Consider the following 26777-nt stretch of genomic DNA (forward strand, 5'->3'; position numbering starts at 1 on the left):
AAAATATAGTATCAGTCTGGCAATCTGATAGGTACAGCACAGTAACAAATCATCTGTGTGTTGTACTAACTTAGAATTACAATAGAGTTTACTGTTATCTAGTTGTCTCATCATCTCTCTAGAGAATAAAGTGGGAGATTCTATGTAACCTTGGAGTAGTTATCTCCAAGTGTACTGCTGTCCCTTTTAAGTACAAGCAAACATATACTGACTATCAGGATGAATTGGTATAGAGAAGAAAGCAGAGGAAATATCTGTGTCTGAAAGTGGTAGCTGATGTTGGTATACAGCTGAATATAGTGATGGTTTGGTACCACTGGGAGAACAGGTAGTACTACTACAGAAGTTATTGCTTTAAGGTCTTGCACATCTGTAAGTATCCTTACCTGTTTTTTTTTTTTTTTTTTTTTTTTTAAGTAAAATTAGAGTATTACATGGGCTCTTTGTAGGTATTAAAATTCCTTGTTTCAGTAAGGTTGAAATGATTCTTTTTATTTCAGACTCATTTGCAGAAGAGAGAGGATATTAAAGTATGGTGGAAGAGATACATTAGGTTTAAAAGTTATTTGGACAGGTAATGCATTTTTAATTAATCCTACATCATGTTCATCAATAGTCCAAATTTAAGAAGGTACAGATTCCAAAAGTGTCCACTCATTATATCGATTACTGTCAGTATCTTGAAAAAAGTAAAAATTTTTTTTTTCTATAAGTTATCTGTGCTTAAGCAGAATTGAGTAAGTGGAGATATAGCAGAAAAAAATAGATAAACACGACCGGGAGTACAGAATATAATGCACTGTAGTTTGCAAAGCAAGAACTGACAAGGAAAGCATGATTTTCAGTTTAGGGTCCTATCTGTATAGGAAATTTTTTTGTTCCTTTATATTCTAAAGGAATTCCTGACACTTCTGTACCTTTTACTAGGGTATTTGTTAAAGGGAGATTTTTAGCAACTTCAGCATTTAGCATAGATCTAGTAGCACCTGTATCAATCAAAAATGGGACTTTATTATTTAGGTTCATAGGTTCATAGATTACTACTAAGCTAACTGCCCTTGCAAGCCATTTTGTGAGACTGGAACCCTGCACCTTGTGTTTGTAAGGCAAACACCTTATTTTAATACCAACAAAAGACCTTTTTGTTTCACAGGTATGAAAGAAAATAGCTGTGCTATCTGTTCAAGGCTATCCTATTTGTTTTATTTGTTTTCTTCCCAGGCAGGGGGCTGCCAAGGGTTATTTCACACAGGTGGCTGTTGCTTGTCCTCTGGTGAAGCCTGTGATAAAGGGTGTTGTTTTTCTGCAAAGAGAGGAGTATGTGCTGTTCTATAGTGCCTTGTCCATATTCATCCCTCCAATGACCACTTTTTCCACAATTGAAACAAATATCAGAACAGTTTAGTGATTCTCTAGATTAGATATGCTGTGTGCATGCATAGCCTCCCTCTAACAAATGTAAAGAGTATCAAGCTCTGCTTCTTCCACCACAGTCTCCCCTACTCCTCCTTCTGGATTTAGTTAACTGTTGCAACTGCAAGTTTAATAACTGTCCTTGTCATTCCTCTAATATTTCTTTTTTTTTACAGATTAAATTATTTGCAATGTATTGTACTTGATTTACTAATTCATGGAGACCCAGACTGGGCCAGGTTAAGTATACCTTCCTCAGCTGGTCTCATATGGGAGGCAACAAGCCATTTACAAATGCAGTAGAGAGTATGCTTGCTGGTGGGCCTTTAGTGGGTCCAGTATAGCCAGAAAAGTCTTCAAATGCTTCAGCCATTCATCACAGGTATGAATCTATATTTTCATTTAAATGCTGTTGTATGGCATGTATTTGTGACCAGTTTGGCACAGGGGGACATACTCCAGAAATTGTCTGAAGTTGTCTGTTGCAAGCATTTTGAAATACCTCTGGATCAGTATGTTCTGGGATAGGGTCTGTTATATTTGCTTGGTCCCAGATTCATTTAAAAAGGTCAGGTGGAATTGAAGTATCCATGACATCTCTTAAATTTTCTATGGTAGGATTTTGTAACTGGATATGCCCCCTAAGTATTCTGGCATATTTTTCAGGATTTGTTCATATTGAAGGAATGGAATCAAAAAGAGTCTGAAAATCCACTGCTGACCATGGCCATATTACATTTATTGTAGTGGGGCATTATTATCTCTTCCATGAGCTGTATTTGGAACTTGCTTTAGAGGAAAAAGCTGGGAGGAAACTAACTAATTTTCTTCCTCAGAGGATTCTGACTATCTTCCTGATTAAATTTATCAGGTCCAGAATATACATCCCCATCAATTATTATTGGGGATCACTTAATAAATTGTTTGAATCATTGTTTATGTCTCCTATGAAAAGTACAGCCACCCTTTTACATGAAGTGGTATTCCCATATATATTTGTGTAACTTTAGATTGAGTTCCGTGTGATAGTGAAGATTCAGAAGTTGATTGAATCTGTAAAGTTTGTGCTTGAGGTTGTGAAGTTCCTGAGGAAACAGATGTAACAGTTTGAGTTGTGCTTATTGAGGAGGTGGTTTCAGAGGAATGTCTTGAATGAGAAGGTGGTGTAGTTATAGTGTCAGCTGAAGAAACTATTTGGGCTTGCTGCTCAGCTGAATAAGGAAGTGTCACTACTGGTGCAGTAGTAATAATGATCTTTTCATCCTCTGAGGGCTAACCTTGTTTTATTTGTAGTTGCTGTAACTCTGTGAGGGTTTATATTTCATAATCTGTATTTTCCTGATGGTTAGACCACTGAATAAGATTAACAGTTTTATTGGCAGCTTTTAACTGTTTACAGTTTAGTTGTATTGTGTTTTAAACTTCCAACTATTGATTAATTTTCTCTGTCTTTTGAATCAATATGCCATACATTAAAAGCTGACCAGCAGCTTGCAGGTATTTTATTACCTTTTTCTTTTAATCTCTTTTACAGATTGGTTAAAATGTCTTTATCAATGCTTCCTGTAAGGGAGGAAGCTAGCTTGTCATCATTTTTTGTTAATTTGTTCCATCTTTCTGTATATCTGCAACTTTCCCTGTTGCAATAATGGAACATATATCTTGCTGGAGTGCCATGTTTTGATTCTTTTATAATACTACATTTTGCTCCCATGTTTAGAGAAATAAATAGATTTTAGAAAGAATTACATGTTAGTTATTTACTTTCACACATAATACCTATTTGTTATTTATTTGCAAATAATCACACTTTCATGCCTCTAATCATTCATATAAATGTGCTGACTCCTCTGTTCTGCAAAATCCCACTCTTGTACATCTGAAAACTACCTCTTGCAAAATACATTTTTGCAAGGAACCCACTCACATTCCCATTCATACTATACAGGTGCAAATTTCTTTTTTCCACAAAACCACTCTCATGCTCAGTGATATTGTATTTTATTTCTAAGGAATCCCACTCTCACTATGTTAGCTAATACAAATGCAAAGATAAACTTAAAAAGAAAAATCTTACCTTTTCAGGAGCCTGCTCTATAGGGAAATACATTTTTATTTAATTAATAAAACAGAAAGTCTGTTGAGACTAATATTGGTGCAGTTTCATGAATTAATATTGTGGAGCAACTAGTAGACAGAAAACTGTCAAAGGGCCCATAGTGCTTATCCACAGTACCAACCCTAGATTTACTCAGAATAATCAATCAGATTTGTCATGGCGCCACACTAAGGAAATAAAATATTAATTAAATAATTTAACAGTCTTGATAGAGTTTGAAAATTTGTTATAACACATGTGTGTGGAGACCCAGCAATGATAGGTGTGTTTCCTTGAACTAATAAACTCAGATCAATTTATAGAATTTCAGAACAGCATTTATCAAACAGATCATTGCCGTCAACCAAACAGAGTTAATACAGTTCACTACCTCTATCCATTAAGACATTATTATGTTTCACTATATTGATTGCATGTAGTACATGTCATCTACAGGATCTCAGTCATCATTTTCCTTAAAAAATAAAATTACAATTGCTACATGCATATTTTTCTCATGAGAAAAGAGGGAAAATACTGATCAAGCATAATATTGATACTTTTCTTGGATACATAAATGGAATTTGCTTAGTAAGCCATTGTGAACAATGAAGCAGATACATTAGTGTATTTGCTATACTTTACACATTCCTGGGTATGTACAGTTATGCTGTTTACTGCTTTAAAGAATCTGCTGACATGGTTAAAAGTTTAGTCATGCACACTGACTACATACTCACTTCCTCTTTCTCTGACATGTGCAGATCATTCCACACTACATGTCTCAACATTCTTATTATTTATTTACTTACTTACTTTTATTTTCCCCTTCACAGTGTTAATGACATTGACAATGTTGATGACCCTGACCCTTTACAGTATCCACTTCTGAGGAGGTCAAAATGACTGAGGAACCAGAGGGAGGGGAACTCAGATACTCAAAAGAGAGTAACAGTTTTGCTCGGGATCTTATCAAAGGAGGGGCAGGGGGAAGGGGAGAGGTAATGCTTGGTAGTTGATTCCACATGTGCTTGTGACATTGTGTTCAACATTGCTTGTGATTTTAAGATCTATAACTTCAGTAAACTGGAGGTTACAACTATGTGGGCAGATGTTTTGAGAAAAGGTTAACATAAGTACCAACAAGGCCTGCCAAAATTGACGATACTTTAGTGAACTTAACTGTATTTCAAAAACTTAATTTCATTTTTTATTTTCACAAAGACAATGCTTCTGTTAGTTTACCTAACACTTGTAAAAGACCAAGCATGTTTAATCCACCATTACATCCGGTGAGCAATTTTTTCAAAAGAATGTGTGAATATAACATCAGACGATTACTCACCATCCTCAATAATCAGCCTTCCAATTTAAGTTCTATTGAATGGGGGTTACTAAAAGATATTACAAGTATTAGGCAGGTCATGGTTATGAAACCTGACAAGGGTGGAGGCCTGGTGGTAATGGACACCAATGATTACATTAACAAAATGCTTGTATTATTATACATGGACACTTATGAGGAGACTTCAGTCAATGAAATTAATATAGTGTACCATAGGCTAGACATGTTATTGGATGCTTTTGTGTTGAATGAGCTGTTCAGTGGGGCTGAACATATATTTCTCATGGTGTCAAACCCCATGATCCCTACCATTTTTGGTATCCCCAAAATCCATAAAAGCATCACTGATCCTCCTCTGTGTCCTACTGTCAATGCAAAAGCATCAAAGACTTTCTCTTTTGCCAGCTTTATTGATTATCATACCAAGGGTGTGCTTAACAAACACCCCTGTTTATACAAAGATTCATGGGATTTTCTTTCAAAGGTATCCAGCAACCTATACAGAGATTATTTGATTTTTGTCACCATTGATATCAAAGATCTTTTTTCAGTTATTCCCCATGAGCAAGGCCTCAAATGGTTCTATGATTTTTTTGTGTAATAATTCTGGGATTGACCATTCTAAAATATTAGCCCTCAGAATGCGTATGGCGTCTATACTGAAGAACAACTATATAATTTTCAAAAATCAATTATTTAGACAGAAGACTGGAGTAGCAATGCAGGCAGTCTGTGCCCTAGTCTTTATTAATATAGTGCTGGCCCACTGGGAGAACAGTTTGGTATTTACCTCTGAATTCTCTGGATATTGGTCCTTCTATGGTCGCTATTTGGATGGCATTATCATTTTTTGCAATAACAAAAATGAAACCAGCAAAGGGATAAACGTTCCTGTGCTCAAAACAGTATATAATAGAAAAAATACAATGCCAAAGCATACACAGGAGCAAAAAATGGCACACAGTTGTACAAGAAGTGGTTTAAATGTCAAATCCAAAAGATAAAATCAACTCCTCCAAAAATGTATAAGTACGTTGGATTTTACAGGAGATTTGTAGATGACCTCTTCCTGATTTGGAAGGGTGATGAAACTAGTCTTTTGGAATTTGTTCATGTTATGAACAGTTTGACTGGGTTTCTCAGGTTTTCTGTTTGTTTTTCTTTGACAGATATATCTTTTTTGGATGTTAACATAATCAGACTTAGTTGTGGGTTGTTAAATACTTCGGTTCACAGGAAAGCTTGCTACAAGAATACCCTGTTACACAGACATAGCATGCACCCTAAGTATGTTTTTGACAATGTTGTGAAGGGTCAGATGATGAGAGCATCAAGACTTAATCCAACGTATGAAGGCTATCTACAGGAATTATCTGAGCTTAAGAACACGTTAACTGAGAGGTGTTATAGTGAAATTGATATTGATAGGACTGTAGTTGAAGTGAATGAACTCAGGAACTCGAGGGCACGTCCATATTTTTCTGAGTGGAATGATGATGACCATGTTAATAGTATTAAAAAATCATGTGAAGTGAGGATACCGATGTATTTTACAAAGGACATAGGGCAAGTTAGAGAAATTATTGAAAAACATTGGGATACTCTCCTACTTGACAGGGATGTTAGCGATGTGGTAGGACCTCGACCTAAGTTTGTTTTTAAGAACAAGCAAAATTTGAAACGTATGTTGTGCCGCTATCCCATGGCTAACAATGTTATATCTGATGATTGTGTGCATAATACCATACTTTGTAGCAACTGTAACCAGTGTCAATATATAGACACTGATAAGAGTTTTATTCACCCTGTCACTAAACGTAAGATTTTGTTTCACACTGAAACTAATTGTTTGAGTACCCATGTTGTTTATCTTGCTAGATGCACTTCTTGCACAGCATTTTACATTGGGAAAACCAGCAGACAACTAAGAGAACGTGTTAGAGAACATGTTTATCATATACGTTTAGGTTCAGAACATAATGCCCTGGCTAAACATTCTAAACACATGGGAGTATCTCATTCCTTCAAGTTGTGTTATGCAAAGGATAATTTCCAGTATTAGAGGAGGGGATATTGACAACTTTACACAGGAGTGTGAGTTGAGATGGTTTATTCGTTGTAGAGCAGATAGGTCCCATGGATTAAATGACAGAGTTCAATTACAGCCCATTTTACGTAACAAGAGGCTGTTTAAACCTAAACTGCAATAGGTTTTTTTATTTATTGTACACACTTTCTATATATATATATATATATATATATTTATATATATTCTCAGTGTATTTTTATTTTATATTTGTATAGTTGTGTTTAGGCATATGTATTTTTAGATTCTTAATAACACATGATTATTAAGTTAGTTTGTACTATCATATATTTTTATATATATTTTTTAATGATAATTTGTGTGTGTTTAGCATTAAAAGCGACAGGAATTTGAATTTATATGACGTTTTTGATCTCCTATTATTTAAAGTCATTAATTTTATATGGAGTGTTACAGTCTGAAGAAGCCTACTGGTGAAAGCGCTTACTTGTGCGTGCAATAAACCATTTATACATTTTTGGAGGAGTTGATTTTATCACCCGGACTTTTTCCGTTAGTATAAAACACTGTCTCGCTATGTTAAAAGAGTTTAACATAGCGACACAGGTTTAAAAAAAGCAACGCAGATCTCCGTTGCTTTTTTTAAAGCTGTCTCGCTATGTTAAACTCCTTTAACATAGCGACACAGTGTGTAAAAAGAAATGAAGATCTTGCGATCTCCGTTGCTTTTTTTTTTAAACCTGTCTCACTATATTAAATGGGTTCAACATAGCGAGACAGCTTTAAAATAAGTAATTGAGATCTCTGTTGCTTATTTTAAAGCTGTCTCGCTATGTTAAACCCATTTAACATAGCGAAACAGTAAAAAGCAACAGAGATCTTGCGTTCTCCGTTGCTTTTGCCCACAGCTCTGATGTACTGCATAGGCATGAGCAGTACATCAGAACTGCAGTGGAATACCAGACAGCTGCGGAAGGGCAGCAAAGAGGCATTATACAATGCCATTATTTAAGAAAAGTAATTACTTCTTTTCTTAAATAATGTCATTGTATAATAGCAATAACCCACTTCTGGGTGTGGGTAATGCGGGATTTAACCACGGTTGTCTTTGTTTGGTCCCTCGGGCTTTGCCCTTGGGACCAAACCACGCCAACCGTGGTTAAATCCCGCATTACCCACACCCAGGCGTGGGTTATTGCTATAATAGTCTATAAGAATGTTAAGATCCTCCTTGTGTGACTCTGTGTGGTGAAGTATGACAGTGTTATGGTGAACTCTAGCCATTGTCCACAATGTAGACACATCTTGGAAGGTTCCTGCCTTCCATTGGAAGGGTATGGTGCCATCAAACTCAATCATAAGTATTACTGTGATATTAAAAGGATCGTTTATGTGGCCAAGTGCCAAATGTATGAAGGTTTTTATAAAGGATACACCAAGAGGGCTTTGAGAAATATAATTTATCAGCATCAATATGATATTCAAAGGAAGTACAAAAAGAATGTCCTGGTTAAACATATTAAAAGCCATCTGTCTCATTTTTTCATGTTCATTGCCATTGACCATGTTGATGTATGGCCTACGAATAGACCATCTGATGAATTTCTTGAGTATAAGAAACTGAGGTGGCAGCTAAACTGTAATCCTGCTGTGTTCCATGGGCTCACTGACAAGGTAACTATTAGCAGTGTGTGTTGAAACTTAAAGCAACGTTTGCCATTTAACATTTTTTCCATTGGTGTTTTTCTGTTTGTAATTGTTTTACATAGGGTCCTTTTTTATGATTGGTTTTAGGATGGGTTTTGACTAACATTTATTGGTGTCATTTTTTAAAATAATCTAATTAAATTACTATTTGTTTTGGTCATGTGACCACGTTTATGGTATTAAAGCAGGGAATTTCAGTTACTCTGTTATTCTGATGAAGTCCACAGTACTGGGATGAAAACATTTAATTTGTGAATAAAGCAAGGTGCAGCAACTTCTCATTCTCCTCCATTTTTGTTTCATTAAAGGAAGTTTTGCTGGTCTGTGTATGATGAACGACCTTTCATTTAGCATGCTGTTTGATTGCTAAACATAGACCCCATTTGAATAAAGACCTGGAAGCATGGAAGAGCTAGTAGGCATTTCAGTGAGTGGAGGCAGGGGGTGGGCAGTGCAGCTTGAGCTGAATTTATCAGCCAGCATATTCGTTATGGTACTCTGCTTAATGAAGGTGGCATCATTGAAGACCAGTTCGGCATGTGACTGCGTACTGCCTTTGTGATTATGGAAATAGCTGTAACCAGTCTTGTGGTTGTTTTTAACCTGTGAAGCTGTCTTGACCTCATCCCTGGCCTTGTTGGACTTAATTAAGTCCTCTTAGTTTGCTGTTCAGTTTCATTAGAAAGTTCTTATCATTAAAGGAGTTGCTCTTCCTGATTTTGCCATGACTCATTTCCTTTTCTTGTATACCCTATTAAGGTTAGAATTCCACACTGTTTCATAAACTTACTGACTAGACACCACAAAATCATGTTCATTGGCTGCAAATATGAGGTTATGTAAACAACTTCACTGTAACTAGATTACACACACACACACATACACACACACAGTCACACACACACGCACACACATACTGAGAATACACTGACTGAAGTATATAAGTGATATTTAACTGCAGGCTCTGTTAAATTGTACTGTGATGATTCTTTCCTTACCATTGCTCAGGTGAGGAAGAATTTGTGGCAGTCTTTTCTACAGGACATGTACAGTGACATAACTGCATTATTTATTCCCAGAGCTCAAGTAAAACTTTTACATGAATTAGATGAGATCCTAATCTCTTCTGTGATAGAACAAATAATCAGTGATAAAATAATTGGATCCAGTACTTACAGCATAGTTGCGTTTGTCAAAGGAGACTCAATAGATGTCTATTTCAGGGTTTTTTGCATGAAACACCTGCTGGTTTTCAAGGTAAAGGTCTTCACCTCTCTACAAACAGAAAATGTATTCTGAATAAAAAAATTAACACAATCTAGTACCTTGAATAGGCAAAGCAAAAAATATGAACATTCTGAAATTACAAGAAATTAGAGAAATGAAATAAAGATGACTCACCTTCATGCCTTAAGCTTAATCAGCTAAGGTGCATAAATTTAATTTTTTCCTGATGCTAGATGTGGGATTTTGTTCCATGTCAAAAATATGGTTTAGTGGCCATTCAAGCACGGGATCATAGGAGAATGCAAGGCTAACAATGATAGAAGGCCTCTTTAAGCCTGGATATGTTCCCTAGAAGTCTAAAAAGACAGTGATCCCTTAGGTTTTGTGGGGGATATATAAACTTACCCATGAGTGGTTGTGCACTTACATGCTTCCCCTTTCTAATAAAGACATAGATGCCAGACTTGGGGAACATTTACAATTCCCCATCCGTTGATCTAAGTTTCTTTTGAACAAGTGCAGGGGAAAACTTTCTTTCTCATGGATGGAAAGTCTGATCAAAAGAAGGGGTAGCCTTTTAGACACATACCTTCCTCTCTAGCAGTGGCAGCTAGTGACTTCAAATCAAAGGGGGGGCTGCAGGAGACAGTTGAATGGGTGGGGCCAATGGGAAGGGGTGTGACCAACTACAAAGGGGTGGACTTTAATTAAATATGCTGCCCTGAGTGCCAAACTGTCATTATGAGAGTCCAATCAAGACAAAAATGAAGTGTCGAAGAAAAAATATATTTCAATGCATTGGCAACATGACAGCTTACTTAATATCTAGATGGAAACAAAAAGGTTGTGATGCATGAAAAAATAAATTACTTTTTAAATACATTACTGGAATGACAGTCAAAATCAAGTATAAAAAAAACAAGCAGCACTCAATTCAAACTACTTCTCCTTCAACTGCAGTTCTAATTATAATTTATATTCAACTTTAAGAGTACCAAATAACATGCTGAAGGTAGCAATCTCTGTGATACGCCACTTGTAAAAATGTTTCTTATACAAAAAAGACCTGCTGCCTGACAACAACTATCTACTTGTTTCATGGGGAAAATGTGATCAAAGTAAAAAAATGAACAGCAAACAAAAAAACAAGCCCAAGATAAATTACTTAAAGGATTCCTGCACAGGTTATGGACCACACATGATAGATCGGCATTCTGTTTAGTTCACGGGTAAAGCCTGCAAAGATGACTGCATGTCTACAACAAATTTAATAAGCTTCTGAAAATCCTGTAATCCTGTCCTTTTTTGCAAATACTGTCATATGCATTTCATTACCTAAGGCTGATAAGTTATCGAGTTATGTAAATATTCTCTGCATGGCAACAACGAAAAGGCTTTAAATGTTGGTAATTCTTTAACAGTACACTTATTAAAGCTTACTTGCATCTTACAATATCAGACAAGCTTATCTGATGGTCATTAAAGGTTTGCTACTTAAACACAGAGCAACAGGCACTGCAACAACATGCATTTTCTGAATAATAAGAAGCATAAAACAACAGTATAGAAATATAACAGAAAACCAGAACATACTACAAAATCAAGGACAGATAAAAAGCCACTGTAGTACTTGTGTCTACCTTGGATGGGGCAGGGGGTACTCTGCATACTTACACTGCATAACTGCTCCTTGCCTTGCTTGGACACATCCAGAGTCACTACATGGGGGAGTGGGGTGCAACAAGTATGTCACAATTTGAAATGTCTCTGTCTGACAGTGATGCCCCTGACACATTTGTCATACCTCTCAAACTCAGAGCAAGAAATCTGGACAAAGCCATAAATAGAAGTGGGACAAAGGCCCAAAGAGTAAGGCGATTTTTAAATATTGCTCTTATAAACTTAGAAAGATATTAGAATAGTAGGTATTGCATTTGTATGACTTTTCTGAAGGGTATGAAATTGGAAACTCAAATGTCTGTCATTATTTTCTACCTTCAGTCTTTAATGATTTGCCACTAACTTACAAGAAAAACACAATTTTATGAAAAATGGACCAAAAACGCGAAGCAAAAATATAAAATAGTCACACAATACAGCTGGGAACCTGTCAAAGAAAGGACACTTTTTTAAAATATTAGTACTGTTAAGTTGTGCAGCTGACAAAATAAGAGAATCTACATGTATTTCTGAAATAAAAGTAATCTATAACTCTGATCATTACAATTATTTTTTACTTGTAAACCCTCAACATTTTCTTCTAAAATTGTCATTTTGTGGAGGGATTATTAGTGGGAGAGCAACATTTTGAGCCAAAGTTGGGGACAGTTGAGAGGTCTGGATATACCTAATTCTATAAAGCAATTTATTTGCACATACCTCTTAACCTCTTAATACAGGAAATCTGGGCAAGGCCAAATATATTGTGGAAACATACAGGCAGTACTAAAAATTGCTTTTGTATAAACTTAGTTGACAGAATAACGGGTCTTGTCTTAGCATGCATTTTTTTGAAGGGTATGAGGTCTGAAACTCAATGTCTGCCACTATTTAGTGACTTAATTCCTAAATGATTTGCCAGAAAACCACAAATTTTATGAGGAACAAACCAAAAATAAGAAGGAAAAATCTATTTGTTTTGCAATAATCTGAAAAGTGGAAAGGTATAGTTCAGCCGAGGTTGAGTTTGCTGCCCTTCCCCCTGATAAAATCATGGCCGAATGGGGCCTCCCCCCTGCAGCCATTCCAATGTCTCATTACTTGACTATTTCACCCCATTTACCATAAACACTGTAATGTGCATACTGCTTTACTTCTACAATGATTTGGATTTCATTTAAAAGTTTTATTTTACATTTCACAGCACAAACCCTAATAGACATATGCTACTAAACAAAGCAATGCACTCTCATAATGAAAATAGACTTAGCATTAAAAGTTATCTGCCCTTGAAACTCACATTCATTGAAACAGCATTGAAATCCACATTCAAAGAAAATACATCTGGCCCGTGGCAGATAAAGATTAACTTTGTGCTGTTTTCACATCATAGGCCTCTAGCACATGAAACACACAGGTGTTCTTTGATACATCTTCCTGATTGTATTAAATTATATTCCTTGTATAATACAGTACAGTTGTTAGAGGGTGTTTTAAATTTGTTTTGAACATTTTTACAGTAAACAATGAAACAAAATGCATGCACCAATAATGACAAAACTGCTCAATTCTGAACATTTCCATCACAAAAGTCCATTCAGACTTCTACAATCCACCAGTATCAATAAATACGCACAATCTCTGCAGAAGTAAAAGTCATAGGTTCATAGGTAGGTCCTAAGCTATTGGCCCTAGGGCCTATATAACCCTAGCCAAAAAGGTACCCTGGCTTTTGCCACCCAAGAAAATTATTTTCCTGTGCCCCTGTCAAGCAGAGCCACAGAGGTGATCCCCAGGGTGAATTTCCTATGTCCCATCCAATCATCAAGATTTTTCTTGAAGAGTGCTAATGAGGAGCTTTGTTTGATATAGCTAGGTAGTTTGTTCCAGAGTATGGGAAGTCTCTGGGACAGGAATCCATCCCTCCAGCATGTTCTGTTGATTGTAGTGACAAGGTTTAGGTCCCTAGAGCATGTAGCTTGAAGGGATTGGTATTTTTTTAAGTGGAGCATGTCCAACAGGTCTGGGTTTGACACAGCTTTGTATGTTAGGCAGAGATCTCCTCTGAGTAGGTGATATGCGACGGAGTAAAACTGGAGTTTTTGGAGACGGTCTGCATAGAGCATCTGTTTGAGCCTGGTAATCCTCTATGTGAGGTATTTCTGCTGCCTTTCCAGTTGTTGTCGATGTCTTGTGAGGTACATACCAAAAGAGGTGTTGTACTCTATAATGGGTCTAATGAGTGACGAGTAGAGGGGAACAATGACCTCTTTCTTCCTGGATGAGAAACCTTTTGTGATGAGGTGTGCCTTGTAGAAGGATTTGCTGACTACTGTGGTGATGTGATTATCAAAGGAGAGACTACTGCCCACCTGTGTTGTCCCAAGGTCTCTTATCAAACTTTCGGTGTTAAGTAGACTACCACTTATGTAGTAGCTCATGGGTACAGAGTTTTTACCAAAGGGGATGACAATGCACATTTTGGCATTGAGCTTGAGGCCATGGCTTTGACACCAGGCATCTGTCTCCGTAAGGCCCTTTTGTAGGATGTCCACATCGTTAGGAGTTTTGATTATGGTCCTAGTTTGCAGTCATCTGTAAACTTCATTAGCCAAAGACCTTCTGTGTTAGCCTGTACTTCAGAAAAGTAGATACCAAACAGGAGAGGACCCAGAACTGAACCCTGTGTTACTCCATTTGTCACTGGTCTGAAGCCGGATTTGGAGTCTGCTACTTTCACAGTGTGGGTTCTGTCAGTGAGCCAGTTGGCAACCCATCTTGTGACATAGGGATTTATACGTAGTTTAGTGAGTTTATCTATAATTCCAGAGTGGGGATTGTGTCAAAAGCCTTGGTGAGATCTAGATAAGCTGTGTAAACCACCTTACCCTTGTCTACAGTTTTGTTGACTACTTCAAAGAAGTATATCAGGTTTAGGAGACATGATCTGTTTTTACAAACCTGAACTGGGTGGGGTCCAGATTTGGGAGATTACCAATGTCTTTGTGTATAAGATCCATGATGATACATTCCATGGCCTTGCAGACCAGGCTTGTTACGCTAATGGGTCAGTAGTTCCCGGGGTCCATGGTGGCTCCCCCTTTGTGGAGTGGGATAACTGTCGCTGTGCACCATTCATGGGCACAAAGCCTGAAGTGAGGCTATGATTGAACATGGTGCTTAGGTGGGATGCCAGTTCGTTCTGCAGTTTGTGTAGAACGCAGCCTGTGATGTTGTCAGGTCCCATGGATGCTGTGTTCTTGGCTTTGGAGAGTGTGTTTTTACCTGTGCAGCTGTGATTACAGGAACTTTGCATTCTTCCGGCATAGAGATGGGCCCTTTAGGGGGTGAGAGGGGGTTAAAGTTAGCACTGAATTTTACCTGCCAGGATGTTGGCAATATCAGTTGGTTCTGTATATTTAGTGCCATTGTGCTGTAAATTAGAGAAGATCTGAGTGTTGCCATTGAGATTCTTGACATAGCTATAGAATACTTTGTGGTTGTCTTTAGAATCAGTAGTGATTTTGTTTTTGTAGCTAGCTTTGGAGGATTTTATGAGGGATCTCAATTTCTTACTGAGGATGACCAGGGAGTTTCCTTCTTCTGTTGTAGAGTTTGTTTATGGCATTTAAATAATTCCACATTAAAGAGATCTGTAACTAATGAAGAGATTGCTGCTAGCAAACAACTTTATATTTTATTGTTTCATCTACAAATGAAGTGCCTGTTGCACTTGAGGAATAAATTGACCATGTTACATTAAAAAATGATAAGCTAGTAATATTGTAATTGGGAATGGATGGTAAACAGATAACAGGTTTATAATTACTAGGTATTTTGACCAAAGATGACATTCTCAGGACTGCAACATCCACCCTCTTTAACAGTACAACACAGTGCAGTATCAGCAATGCATCTACATACTGTGGGAGTAGAACCCACAGTCTTCTGCACTAAAAGCAAGTACACTACCTGTTGTACTATTAACAATGCAAGCAGACTGAGCATAAGTAGCACTAAACTTCTCTTCCACTGAAGCTCTTAGCTCCTTGTAAAATCCATTCAACGCTCAATTGTATCTCTCAACTTTGCAGCACATGAGCACAAGAAATCTGGAAAAAGCCAAAATTTATTGGGGCGGGCAAAAGCCCAAAAACCAGGGACGTATCTTAAACATTGCTTGTATAACCTTGGAAAGTTGCTAGAATAAAATGCTGGGTTACCACCATGCATTTTCCTACTAATGCTTGAACCCAGGACCCTGTGCATTATAGTCAGAACAACATACCACTATGCCAAATCCACTGTTTCTGGATAGACTGGAAGACTGAAACATAAATGGCTATCATTTAGTGAATTCAGTTCTCACTAAATCTCTCAATGTCTTAGCACAAAACACCTGGACAAAGCCAATAATGGGGGAATACAGCTCCAAAAAGTAAGGACAAATTTCAAATATTGATCTTATAAACTCAGAAAATTGCTAGAATAAAATGTTTCATGTTACCATGTCCTTTCTGAAGAATATGAAGTCTGCAATTCAAATGTCTGTCATTATTTAGTGCATTCAAAATCCAGAAAACCACAGATTTTATGAGGAACAGAACAGAACAAAAATATGAGGCAAAAATCTGAATGCTTTTTCACAAGTGGTGGTGTGTAGGGAATTCAGGCTCTTGCTACCTACACCCAAGGTTAAGAGTTTGTAACTAGGGCATTTCACATGTACACACACACACACACAAACACACACACACACACACACACACACACACACACACACACACATCAGTACCTGAGTGAATCCAGCTCCCTCCATTCAGCAGTCCTCCAAGTCTGTGCCAGCCAAAGGAAGTGAATCCATATCCCTCCATTCAAAAATAAGCCATACACCAGTCCTCCACATCTGTGGCAGCCAAAATAAGTGAATCCAACTCCCTCCATTCAAAATAAGCCAGTCGTCAAAGTCTGTGGCAGCCAAATGCAGTTCCAGTTCCCCTGATTTCAAATGCAGCAGTTCCTGTTTCCTGGTGCCAGAATGTGCCATGCATGCTTGTGCTGCCTCAGCTCATACTGAGCATGCACAGACTGCAGATCTTGCAGTCTGATCCCTATCCAGTCCATGCAGTTCCTGTTTCCTGGTGCCAGAATGTGGCCTGCATGCGTGTGCTGCCTCGGCTCATTCTGTGCATGCACAGACTGCAGACCTTGCAGTCTGATCCCCTTCCATTCCATGTGGTTGTAACCACATATACTTCTGGGGCATCTGTAGACTGCTGCCTTTTTTCCGAATAAGGACTGGTTAAGCAGTAGTCCGGATTCAAGTTTCTGAAGAGTTCAGGGATTTTTTTTTTTTATTTTGGGGATTTTTTTTTTATTTTGGTTTACAGCTGTAGGGGGCTGCACTCCTGCAGTTCAATATCATGAGCCACCACTGCTCTCTAGCATGTCCTTTTTAAACAGTAAGTGTGGATTAGGCCTTTGGATCTGTTGTTGCTGTTGCCATTTCTTTTGTAGATGTCCAGTAGGTCCATTATGACTGGATCAGAGGATGTTTTATTGCATCCCAACAGACTGTAGGAGACATAATACAAAGACAAAGGTTTAAGGCAGTCCTCATAGAACTTGTTTTCTAAACCATGTATATATTTTGTGAGGAGCCTCTGTGGATGGTTCAGTTGTTACATATTCCTGGTCAAGTACATGACAAAGGGGCCATTGTGCTCTATGATTGGTCTTATGAGGACAGAGTACAACAGAATGATGAGATCTTTGGAGCTGGATGCCATACCCTTACTTATGAGTGGTACAACATATAATTATTTCCTTACTACTGCAGAGACATGATGGTCAAAGGCCAAGTCACTGTGTAGAGTCATTCCAAAATTCCTGACAAATGAGTCTATTCTTAGGGGTATATTATCAATGTAGTAATTTTTGGTGGAGTGGCTGTATTTCTTGTCTCTGAGATTAAGACATTGACTCTGACATTATGCCTTCTTAGAGAGTATTTGTTCTCTGGGGGGATTTAAGGGCTGCATCTAATTTACAATCATCTGTAAATCTGGTTAGCCAGAAGCCTTTGATGCTAGCCTTGATTCAGAGAAGAAAGTGTCAAATTGGAGCATTACCAACACTAAGAAAAGAGGCAGTCTGTTAGTAACCACCCTTTTTGTGGATAATAATTAATGATAATAATAATAAGAAGAAGAAGAACAACAATAATACTATGGATTCTCATGTAATAAGACCCTTCAATCATTCTGAGTGTAATAACTCTGAGGAAGTAGAAGATACCCATTAACAAAACTGAGGGGCAATTATCTCATTTTGATAGATCATTATTCAGTACTGCAATTTCAGGTTTACAAACATCACAGCCTCCTTTGTTCCACATACAGGAGTGAAATTATTTCATTTCTAGAATAAAATTAAAAATAAAAACTGGATGGAATCATTTTTAGGATTCTATAAATTACAGAAGATAGAAAAGGAGGATCCCAGATTTGATTATTACAACTTAGTATCCTCATGCCCTTGTCTTTTTTAGATTTTTCTCTGAAGTTAAGTAAGCAGCAATCAATACGCATTTTCTTCACTGCTGATAAATGTAAAGAGCATACCTCCCAACCATATAGAATTGCTTAGTTTTTACCAAGTTTTGGGTCCAAATAATGGGGTGCCACGATTCTCGAGTGGCACCCCTTAATTTCTGAATTTCCTAGCACTTTTATTTTAAATTTAATTTCCTGGCTTTTTTGCTGATGTTATCACATGAGTGAAGATGTCAGCTCTGTGAAACAGCCTGCAGGCCTGTCAGAATTCCGTTTTCAAGAAGCAGACCATGTATGTGTAATGGCCCAGCTGAATATACATGGTGGCTAGAGGAGGCATTCAGGCTCAAACCTTGTACCTTGGGTACAGGTAACAAGAGCCTAAAGTCCCTCCCCACCACCCCTTCCAAAACACATCTGTGGTTTTCTGGAGTTCAGTGAAGGAGTGACTTCACTAAATAATGACAGGCATTTGAATTTCAGACTTCATATTCTTCAAAAAATAAATGGTAACACAAAACCTTTTAATCTAGCAATTGTCTATGTTTATAAGATAAGTATTTGAAAATTGTCCCTATTTTTCAGGCTGTATTCCCCATTATTGGCTTTGTCCAGGTTTTCCTTTGTGCTAAGAGGTTGAGACCTACGGTGAGAAGTGAGAACTGAATTCTGTATTCCCCATTATTGGCTTTGTCCAGGGTTTTTGTGCTAAGAGGTTGACAGCTATGGTGAGAAATGAGAAATGAATTCACTAAATGATAGCTATTTAACTTTCAGTCTTTCTATTGTTCAGTAAACTGCTGATTTGGAATAGGGGTATGTTGGTCTGACAACAGCATCCTGGGTTCGGCAGTGAAATGCATGGTGGTAACAAAATATTTTATTCTAGCAACTTTCCAAAATTGTACAAGCAATGTTTAAAATGTGTCCCTGGTTTTGGGCTTTTGCCCCCCCCCCCCAAATAAATGTTGGCTTTTTCCAGATTTCTTGTGCTGCAAATTTAGAGGTACAGTTGAGTGTCGTGCGGATTTTGTAAGGAGCTGAGAGCTTCAGGGGAAGAGAAGTTTAGTGCTGCTTATTCTGACCTGGCTTGCATTGTTAATAGCATAACAGGTTAAATGCTTGCTTTTACTGCAGAAGACTGTTGGTTCTACTCCCACGGTATGTAGATGCATCGCTGATACTGTACTGTGTTTTAATTTTAAAGGGGGTGGGTGTAACAAGTCAAGGGTGCAGCTACAGATACAACAGAAGTGAGAAAATGTCATGCACAAGGGCAAAAAATATTATTAACCCAAACTCAGGTACAGAAAATCATAATTATGTTCTGTGCTGTATTATAAGAAAAATATTTTTAAACAAGTAAAGTACATTTTCCAGCATTTAAGATAAAATAAATGTTTTTCCACTGCAGACATTAGAGAAGAAAGAGTGGCCAGTAAACAGCACCTGGATTACAATGATAGTTTTAATGCTTTAGAATGAATGTAGGAGAGAGTCTGTCAGTACTTGGACTTAAAATTGGAAGTCTTAAAACACGCAGTTCGCCTAGGTTAATTTGTTGTGCATTTATAGCTATTGAGTTGGTCTGATAACACAAATCAGAGTAAGTCAAGCAAGAAACTGAAATTGAAAATAAGTTTGAGGAGCTATTCAAAATGCCCATGGCTTACACTACTGTCATTTTATATATATATATATATATATATATATATATATATATATATATATATATATATATATATATATATATATATATATATTATATATATATATTTTAACAAACAAAGAATCCCTGAGATATATATCACAACACCCAGTGAAAAAAGGAGCTTTATCAGTCCACTTCAGACCAAGTCACAAATGTTAAAAACAAGCCTCTACCAACAATGTAAATTTAACAGAGACTTACTGCCAAACGACACATCAACTGCAGAGAAATCCAAGTTCAAATTGCTGTGTGCCACTTGATGTCAATATTAAAAGTATGAATCCAGAGTATTAGAAACGACACAGAAATTCCACTTGTGAATCAAATCCCAGAGTTGCTTTTCAATATCAAATATGCCAACAATACCCAGGTCCAAAGTTGTAGAAGTAAAAACTTTAATAGCATAAAACAGAGGAATGAGCGCTTTCACGGTCACACACACCGCTTCTTCAGATTCATATAATACAATGAATGCACTCCTTAAATAGTAAAAACACCTAGCATATTTGACAGCAATTAAATAATTCAATCACTTAAAAAATCTAATTGAGTTAGATTATATTGCATTTATCTCAGGACGTACTTATATGGTCAAAGGAAGTAATAGAGATGTTGTCTGTGTAAGCATCCAACTTTCTGTAGTCAATCCACCCCCCCCCCACACAAGAGTGACATACAGTCAGGTGACTACAGAAAGTTGGATGCTTACACAGACAAGATCTCTATTACTTCCTTTGACCATATAAGTACGTCCTGAGATAAATGCAATCTAATCTAACTCAATTAGATTTTTTAAGTGATTGAATTATTTAATTGCTGTCAAATGTGCTAGGTGTTTTTACTATTTAAGGAGTGCATTCATTGTATTATATGAATCTGAAGAAGCGTGTGTGTGGCCGTGAAAGCCATTCCTCTGTTTTATGCTATTAAAGTTTTTACTTCTACAACTTTGGACCTGGGTATTGTTGGCATATTTGATATTGAAAAGCAACTCTGGGATTTGATTCACAAGTGGAATTTCTGTGTCGTTTCTAATACTCTGGATTCATACTTTTAATATTGACATCAAGTGGCACACAGCAATTTGAACTTGGATTTCTCTGCAGTTGATGTGTCGTTTGGCAGTAAGCCTCTGTTAAATTTGCATTGTTGGTAGAGGCTTGTTTTTAACATTTGTGACTTGGTCTGAAGTGGACTGATAAAGCTCCTTTTTTCGCTGGGTGTTGTGATATATATATATATATATATATATATACATATATATATAAGTGTGTGTGTGTGTGTGTGTGTGTGTGTGTGTGTGTGTGTGTGTGTGTGCAAGTAGACTTTTATGATGTGAATGTTCTGAATTTGGCAGTGTTGTCATTATTGGTTTATGCATTTTGTTTCATTGCTTACTGGAAAAATGTTCAAACAATAAATTTAAAATGCGCTCTAAGTCTAACAAGTGTGTTGTATTATACAAGGAATATTTAATAAAGTTAGAAAGGTGTATCAAAGAACACATGTATGTTTCTTGTTTTGTATGCAAGGGGCCTATGATTTGAAAACAGACCAAAGGTAAACTTTATCCACCACTGGCCAGATGCATTTTCTTTGGATGTAGTGTGGGTTTCAATGCTGTTTCAATGAATGTGAGTTTCAAATCCAGAGACATTTTAATGCTAAGTCTGTTTTCATTGTGAGACAGTATTGCTTTGTTTAGCAGATGTCTATTAGTGTTTGCGCATTGTGTTATAAAATGTAAAAATAAAATCCAAATAACCATTGTAGAAGTAAAGCAGTATGCACATTAGTCTTTATGGTAAATGGGATAATAGCCAAGTAATGAGACATTGGACTGGCAGCAGGGGGACTCTGGCACCATATTTTGGTTGTCTGTTCTTCAGTTTGTGTTTGAAATTTGGTATCCCACAATTGCATTGGAGTGGGCGGGGATACATAAATATGTATGCAAATGTTATGTTAATCAGCATACATATTTGTATGTTTCCAGGTTGAGAGGTATGGTAAAGGGTAAAAATGCTCTTCATCTGTACAGCATGCAGGCACAGTTAAGCCTTTAGTATTTTGAACTACTTGCCATGTTTTCAAAACAGGAACAAAACATTTTTGCTAAACATTATTTATAATCATAAAATTCATTTCCAAAGAGGAAGTGCAAAACCTATGCACTGCATTACGGTGTTTGGGATAGTTAATTTTCCATTTTATGCCTTTCCAATAGCTGCGATAAACCAACAAAAAATCTGTGGTTACTTTATAAAGCTGAAGTTATAATAGTGGTTTCAGTATTTTCTCTTATCAAATAAGTGCAGTCTGTCTACACACATTTCATTTCAGTCAAATATGACGTGTCTTTTTTGACTGGTCTGTATTTATGTCTGTGTCTACATGAGATGCCTGCTAAGCCATTTATCCATGTGCTTTAATAATGCTCTGTGGGAAAATTAAAAGTCTTATATTTAAATAGCAACAGTTAGCTTCTGCAACAGATCATGTGCTACATGTGTGAACTTCCTTGTTGCAACTGCGGACAGCAAGGCATAAAGTTTACAATTTATTATGATTTAAATTCAGCATAATTAGAATACAAATGAGCTAACTAATATTATACAATGATCCCCCCAAAACGTGCACGCTGATTGGCCAGCGTGCCCGTTGTAAATCGAGTTATACTAATGGAAAAAAGTCCGGTCGCCCGGACTTTTTTCCATTAGTATAGCTCGTTTTTTTTAAACACTGTCTCGCTATGTTAAATGGGTTTAACATAGCGAGACAGCTTTAAAATAAGCAACGGAGATCTCCGTTGCTTATTTTAAAGCTGTCTCGCTATGTTAAACCCATTTAACATAGCGAGGCAGTGTTAAACGGAGAAAGCAAGATCTCCGTTGCTTTTTAATCTCGCTATGTTAAATGAGTTTAACATGCGAGACAGTTAAAATAAGCAACGGAGATGTCCGTTGCTTATTTTAAACTGTCTCGCTATGTTAAACTCATTTAACATAGCGAGATAAAAAGCAACGGAGATCTTGCTTTCTCCGTTGCTTTGCTCAACTCTGATGTACTGCGCAGGCGCAGTACATCAGAACTGCCGCGGATGCCAGACATCTGCGGAAGGGCAGTAAACAGGCATTATACTATGCCATTATTTAAGAAAAGTAACAGTTTCTTTTCTTAAATAATGTCATGGTATAATAGCAATAACCCACTTCTGGGTGTGGGTAATGCTAAATTTACCCACGGTTGGCTTTGTTTGGTCCCTCGGGCTTCGCCCTCGGGACCAAACCACGCCAACCGTGGGTAAATTTAGCATTACCCACACCCAGGCGTGGGTTATTGCTATAATACAGTATTTTTGAATACAGTGCTACACATCCACATCTGTTTGATCCATAGCAGTACATATATTGTCCATGAATAGTACAAAATACCCATTTTACATTTCTTTAACACGTTGAATTGTAACTCTGTATTGCAGGTACTAATGCTGCTCCACATGGTGCCTTGTTTAATAAACTTTGTGCCTCACTAAAAACAGTTTTACAATTGACTGACTCTTCAAAACAGCAAATGTCAAGACTACAGAACAGATATGCTGCCAAAACAGGTATGGAAATAAGGTAAATATGGTGGTGGAATGCAGAATTCCACAAAGTTATCAAAAGAAAGGCATTCAGGCTTCTGGTTCCAGTGAGAATGATGTAAGCAGAGCTACATTACTGAGTTATAAAATTTTATGGTGCAACACTGTTTTAACTAGTTCAAGAAATGCTGTCAATTTAATCTCGCCACTCAGTGCCACATGCCACTGAAAAGCCATCAGTGAAGGTGAGCTTGGACACACTCCTTACTCTAGTAGCTGTGCTTCCTATCAACCAACCAAGTTGGGAGAGCATAGAGATGGCTGCAGCCTTGATACTTGATGAATCAACAGCAAAGATTATTTTATCAATGCCTGAGATTACTCAAGTAAAGGTGTCTATAAATACCTTTCAAAATACAATGCAACAAGTGCAGGGAAAAAATGACAGTGCAGAGAGTTGTAGAGAGAATGGATAGCATGGATACACTAGTATGAGACATGTTAGCATGCCTGGAAGAAGTAGAACATCAGACTGCATTTCTTTCGGACTATAACCAAAGCCTGAATGAGGAATTAGAAATTCAATAGAGCAGAAGCAGGTGAATAGTGGGACTCCAGGAAGGGGCTGAGTTGTCAGATATGCATAATTTTATTTAGGCATGGCTTCCAACTACATTAATCTTAGATTCATCTACAAAGTTTTTGATCAAAAGGGATCATCAGTCATTAGTTTCTCCACCTCAACTTAATTCTCCTCCCAGGCCTGTGATGCCCATTTCCTTTCTCATCAAGAGAAGGAGAAAGTATTGCACATGGCCTGGAGAAAGAAGGATTTAATGTATTTATGTAGAAGGCTTTATTTTGACAATGATTCCTCAAGACAACTCCTAGCAAAATGGAGTATATGGCAACCACTTATTCACCTACTTAATGTGAAAGTGATTAGATCATCAGTATTTTACCCTGTTCATCTATGTGTACAGTTCTTAGAGGGCCTAAACTTTTCCTACAGCTGGAAAAAGCTTTCACCTTTTTAAAACACCACAAAGTGGCTCAAATTCCTGCCAAAATGGATTGGATTCTGGGCTTTATCGATAGAGGGAGAGGAACTACTGAATCAATTATGCCATCACCAGACTCAAAAGTTCAAAATGGAATGTGGGGGAGATTGATGCAGGACTACAACTGGTGGCCTCACCTGCATAACTGGGGACAGTAATGTCAAGTCTCTCTTTGGGTGACTCTGTCCATACAGTGTACTATTACGGGCTAGGCAATGGGTGTATATATTAATAAGATATACTTAAAGCAGTTTTCTTCTTTATGTGAACAGCATATGTTTAATGTACCAACTGTAAAATGTTTTGATTCAAGTTTTCCCAGTAAACTCTGAATGGAATTTGCAAAGCTATTCTAATGTGTAAACAGCCCTGTACAGATGGAATGACAGGGGAGTTCATAGGTTCATAGGTTCATAGATTGATACTAGGCTATCTGCTCTAAGGCATTTATAAGTCTAGCCAGAGTGTGTTTGGCTTTCGCCACCCTTTTAGATTAGTTGACTGTTCCTCTGTATAGTAGGTCACAGAAGATAGCCCTTTTGAAGTTAGTTTACTGTGCCTCTGTCTAGTAGGGACACAGAAGAGATCCCAGGGGTAAAACGATCTCCCATCCACTCGTCAAGATTTCTCTTGAAGAGGGTCATTGAGGGACTCTGCCTAACATGGATTGGGATTTTGTTCCAGAGTGAGGGGAGCCTCTGGGATATGAATCTGTTCCTCCAGCATGTCCTATTTATTTCTGTGCTGAGGTTTAAGTCCCTGGAGCGTTTAGCTCTAAGGGATTTGGATTTCCTGAGGTGGAGCATGTCCATTAATTCTGGGTTGGACATGGCTTTATATGTCAAGCACAGATTGCCTCTGAGTAGGCAGTAAGCAATTGAGTAGAGCTGGAGTTTCTTTAGCCTAACTGCGTAGGGCATCTGTTTGAGTCCCTTGATCCTCTTGGTGAGGTGCTTTTGGGGTCTTTCCAGTTGCTGCAGGTGTCGGGTAAGGTACATCCCAAATGGGGCATTGTATTCAATTATGGGCCTGATGATTAATGAGTAGAGGGGCACAATGACCTCTCTTGATCTAGATGTGAACCCTTTTGTGATAAGGTGGGCTATATAGAAGGTCTTTCTAACCACTTTGGCAACGTGATTGTCAAAGGAGAGATTGCTATCTACTTGGGTCCCCAAATCCCTAATTACTTCTTCCGTACATAATGGATTACCACCTATGTGGTAATTTGTGGGCATTTTGTTTTTCCCATAGGGGATGACTATGCACTTTTTGGCATTTAGCTTTAGCCATGGCTCTGGCACCAGTTATCCATCTCTGTGAGACCCGTTTGGAGGATGCTTGTGTCAGTCGGCGAGTCGATTATGGCACCCGGTTTGCAGTCATCTGCAAACTTGGTCAGCCATAGTCCTCCCATGTTAGCCTGTACCTCAGTAAAATATATACCGAACAAGAGAGGTCCCAGGACTGAGCCTTGTGGGATGCCACTTGTAACTGGTTTAGAGTCTGACATGGCACCTGCAATTCTGACCATGTGGATTCTATCCCTGAGCCAGTTTGCAACCCATCTTGTGACACAGGTGTTGATATTTAAGCTGGTGAGCTTATTTATGATACCCGAGTGGAGTATTGTGTCAAAGGCTTTTGCGAGGTCCAGACAGGCTGTGTGGACTACCTTCCCTTCATCTATGGCCTTGGTGACGGTTTCAAAGAAGTCGATCAGGTTCAAGAGGCAAGATCTGCCCTTAACAAAGCTGAATTGGGTAGGATCCAGTGTTTGGAGGTTCCCAATGTCTTTGTTTATGAGTTTCATGATGATACACTTCATAGCTTTGCAGACCAGGCTAGTCAGGCTTATAGGGCGATAGTTTCTGGGGTCTGTTGTGGCACCACCTTTTTGGAGTAGGACCACTGTTGCTGTACACTATTCCTTGGGTACATATGCTGTAGTAAGGCTGAGATTGAACAGTGACTGTATGTGAGGGTTCAGTTCTTCTTGGAGTTCATGTAAGATGCAGTCCGGGACACCGTCCGGTCCCATTGATGCTGTGTTTTTTACTTTGGAGAGGGCAGCTCTCACCTGTGCATCTGTGATGTGTGGGAGGCTACACTCTGTTGGGATAGACATTTGCTCTTTTGGGGGGGGAAGGGGGGAGAAGTTTGCACTGAACCTGTCTGCCAGGATGTTGGCAATGTCTGTGGGTTCAGTGTATTTTTTGTCATTTTGAACTAACTCAGAGCATACCTGGGAGTTGCCACCCAGGTTCCTGACATAACTAAAGAAGGCCTTGTGATTATATTTAGCATCTTGTGCAATTTTTCTTTCGAAGCTGGCCTTAGATGATTTTATGAGGGATCGTAGTTTCTTG

The sequence above is a fragment of the Protopterus annectens genome, chromosome 3.part1, assembly GCF_019279795.1.
Source record: "Protopterus annectens isolate FY-2018-M chromosome 3.part1, PAN1.0, whole genome shotgun sequence".
NCBI lineage: Eukaryota > Metazoa > Chordata > Ceratodontiformes > Protopteridae > Protopterus > Protopterus annectens.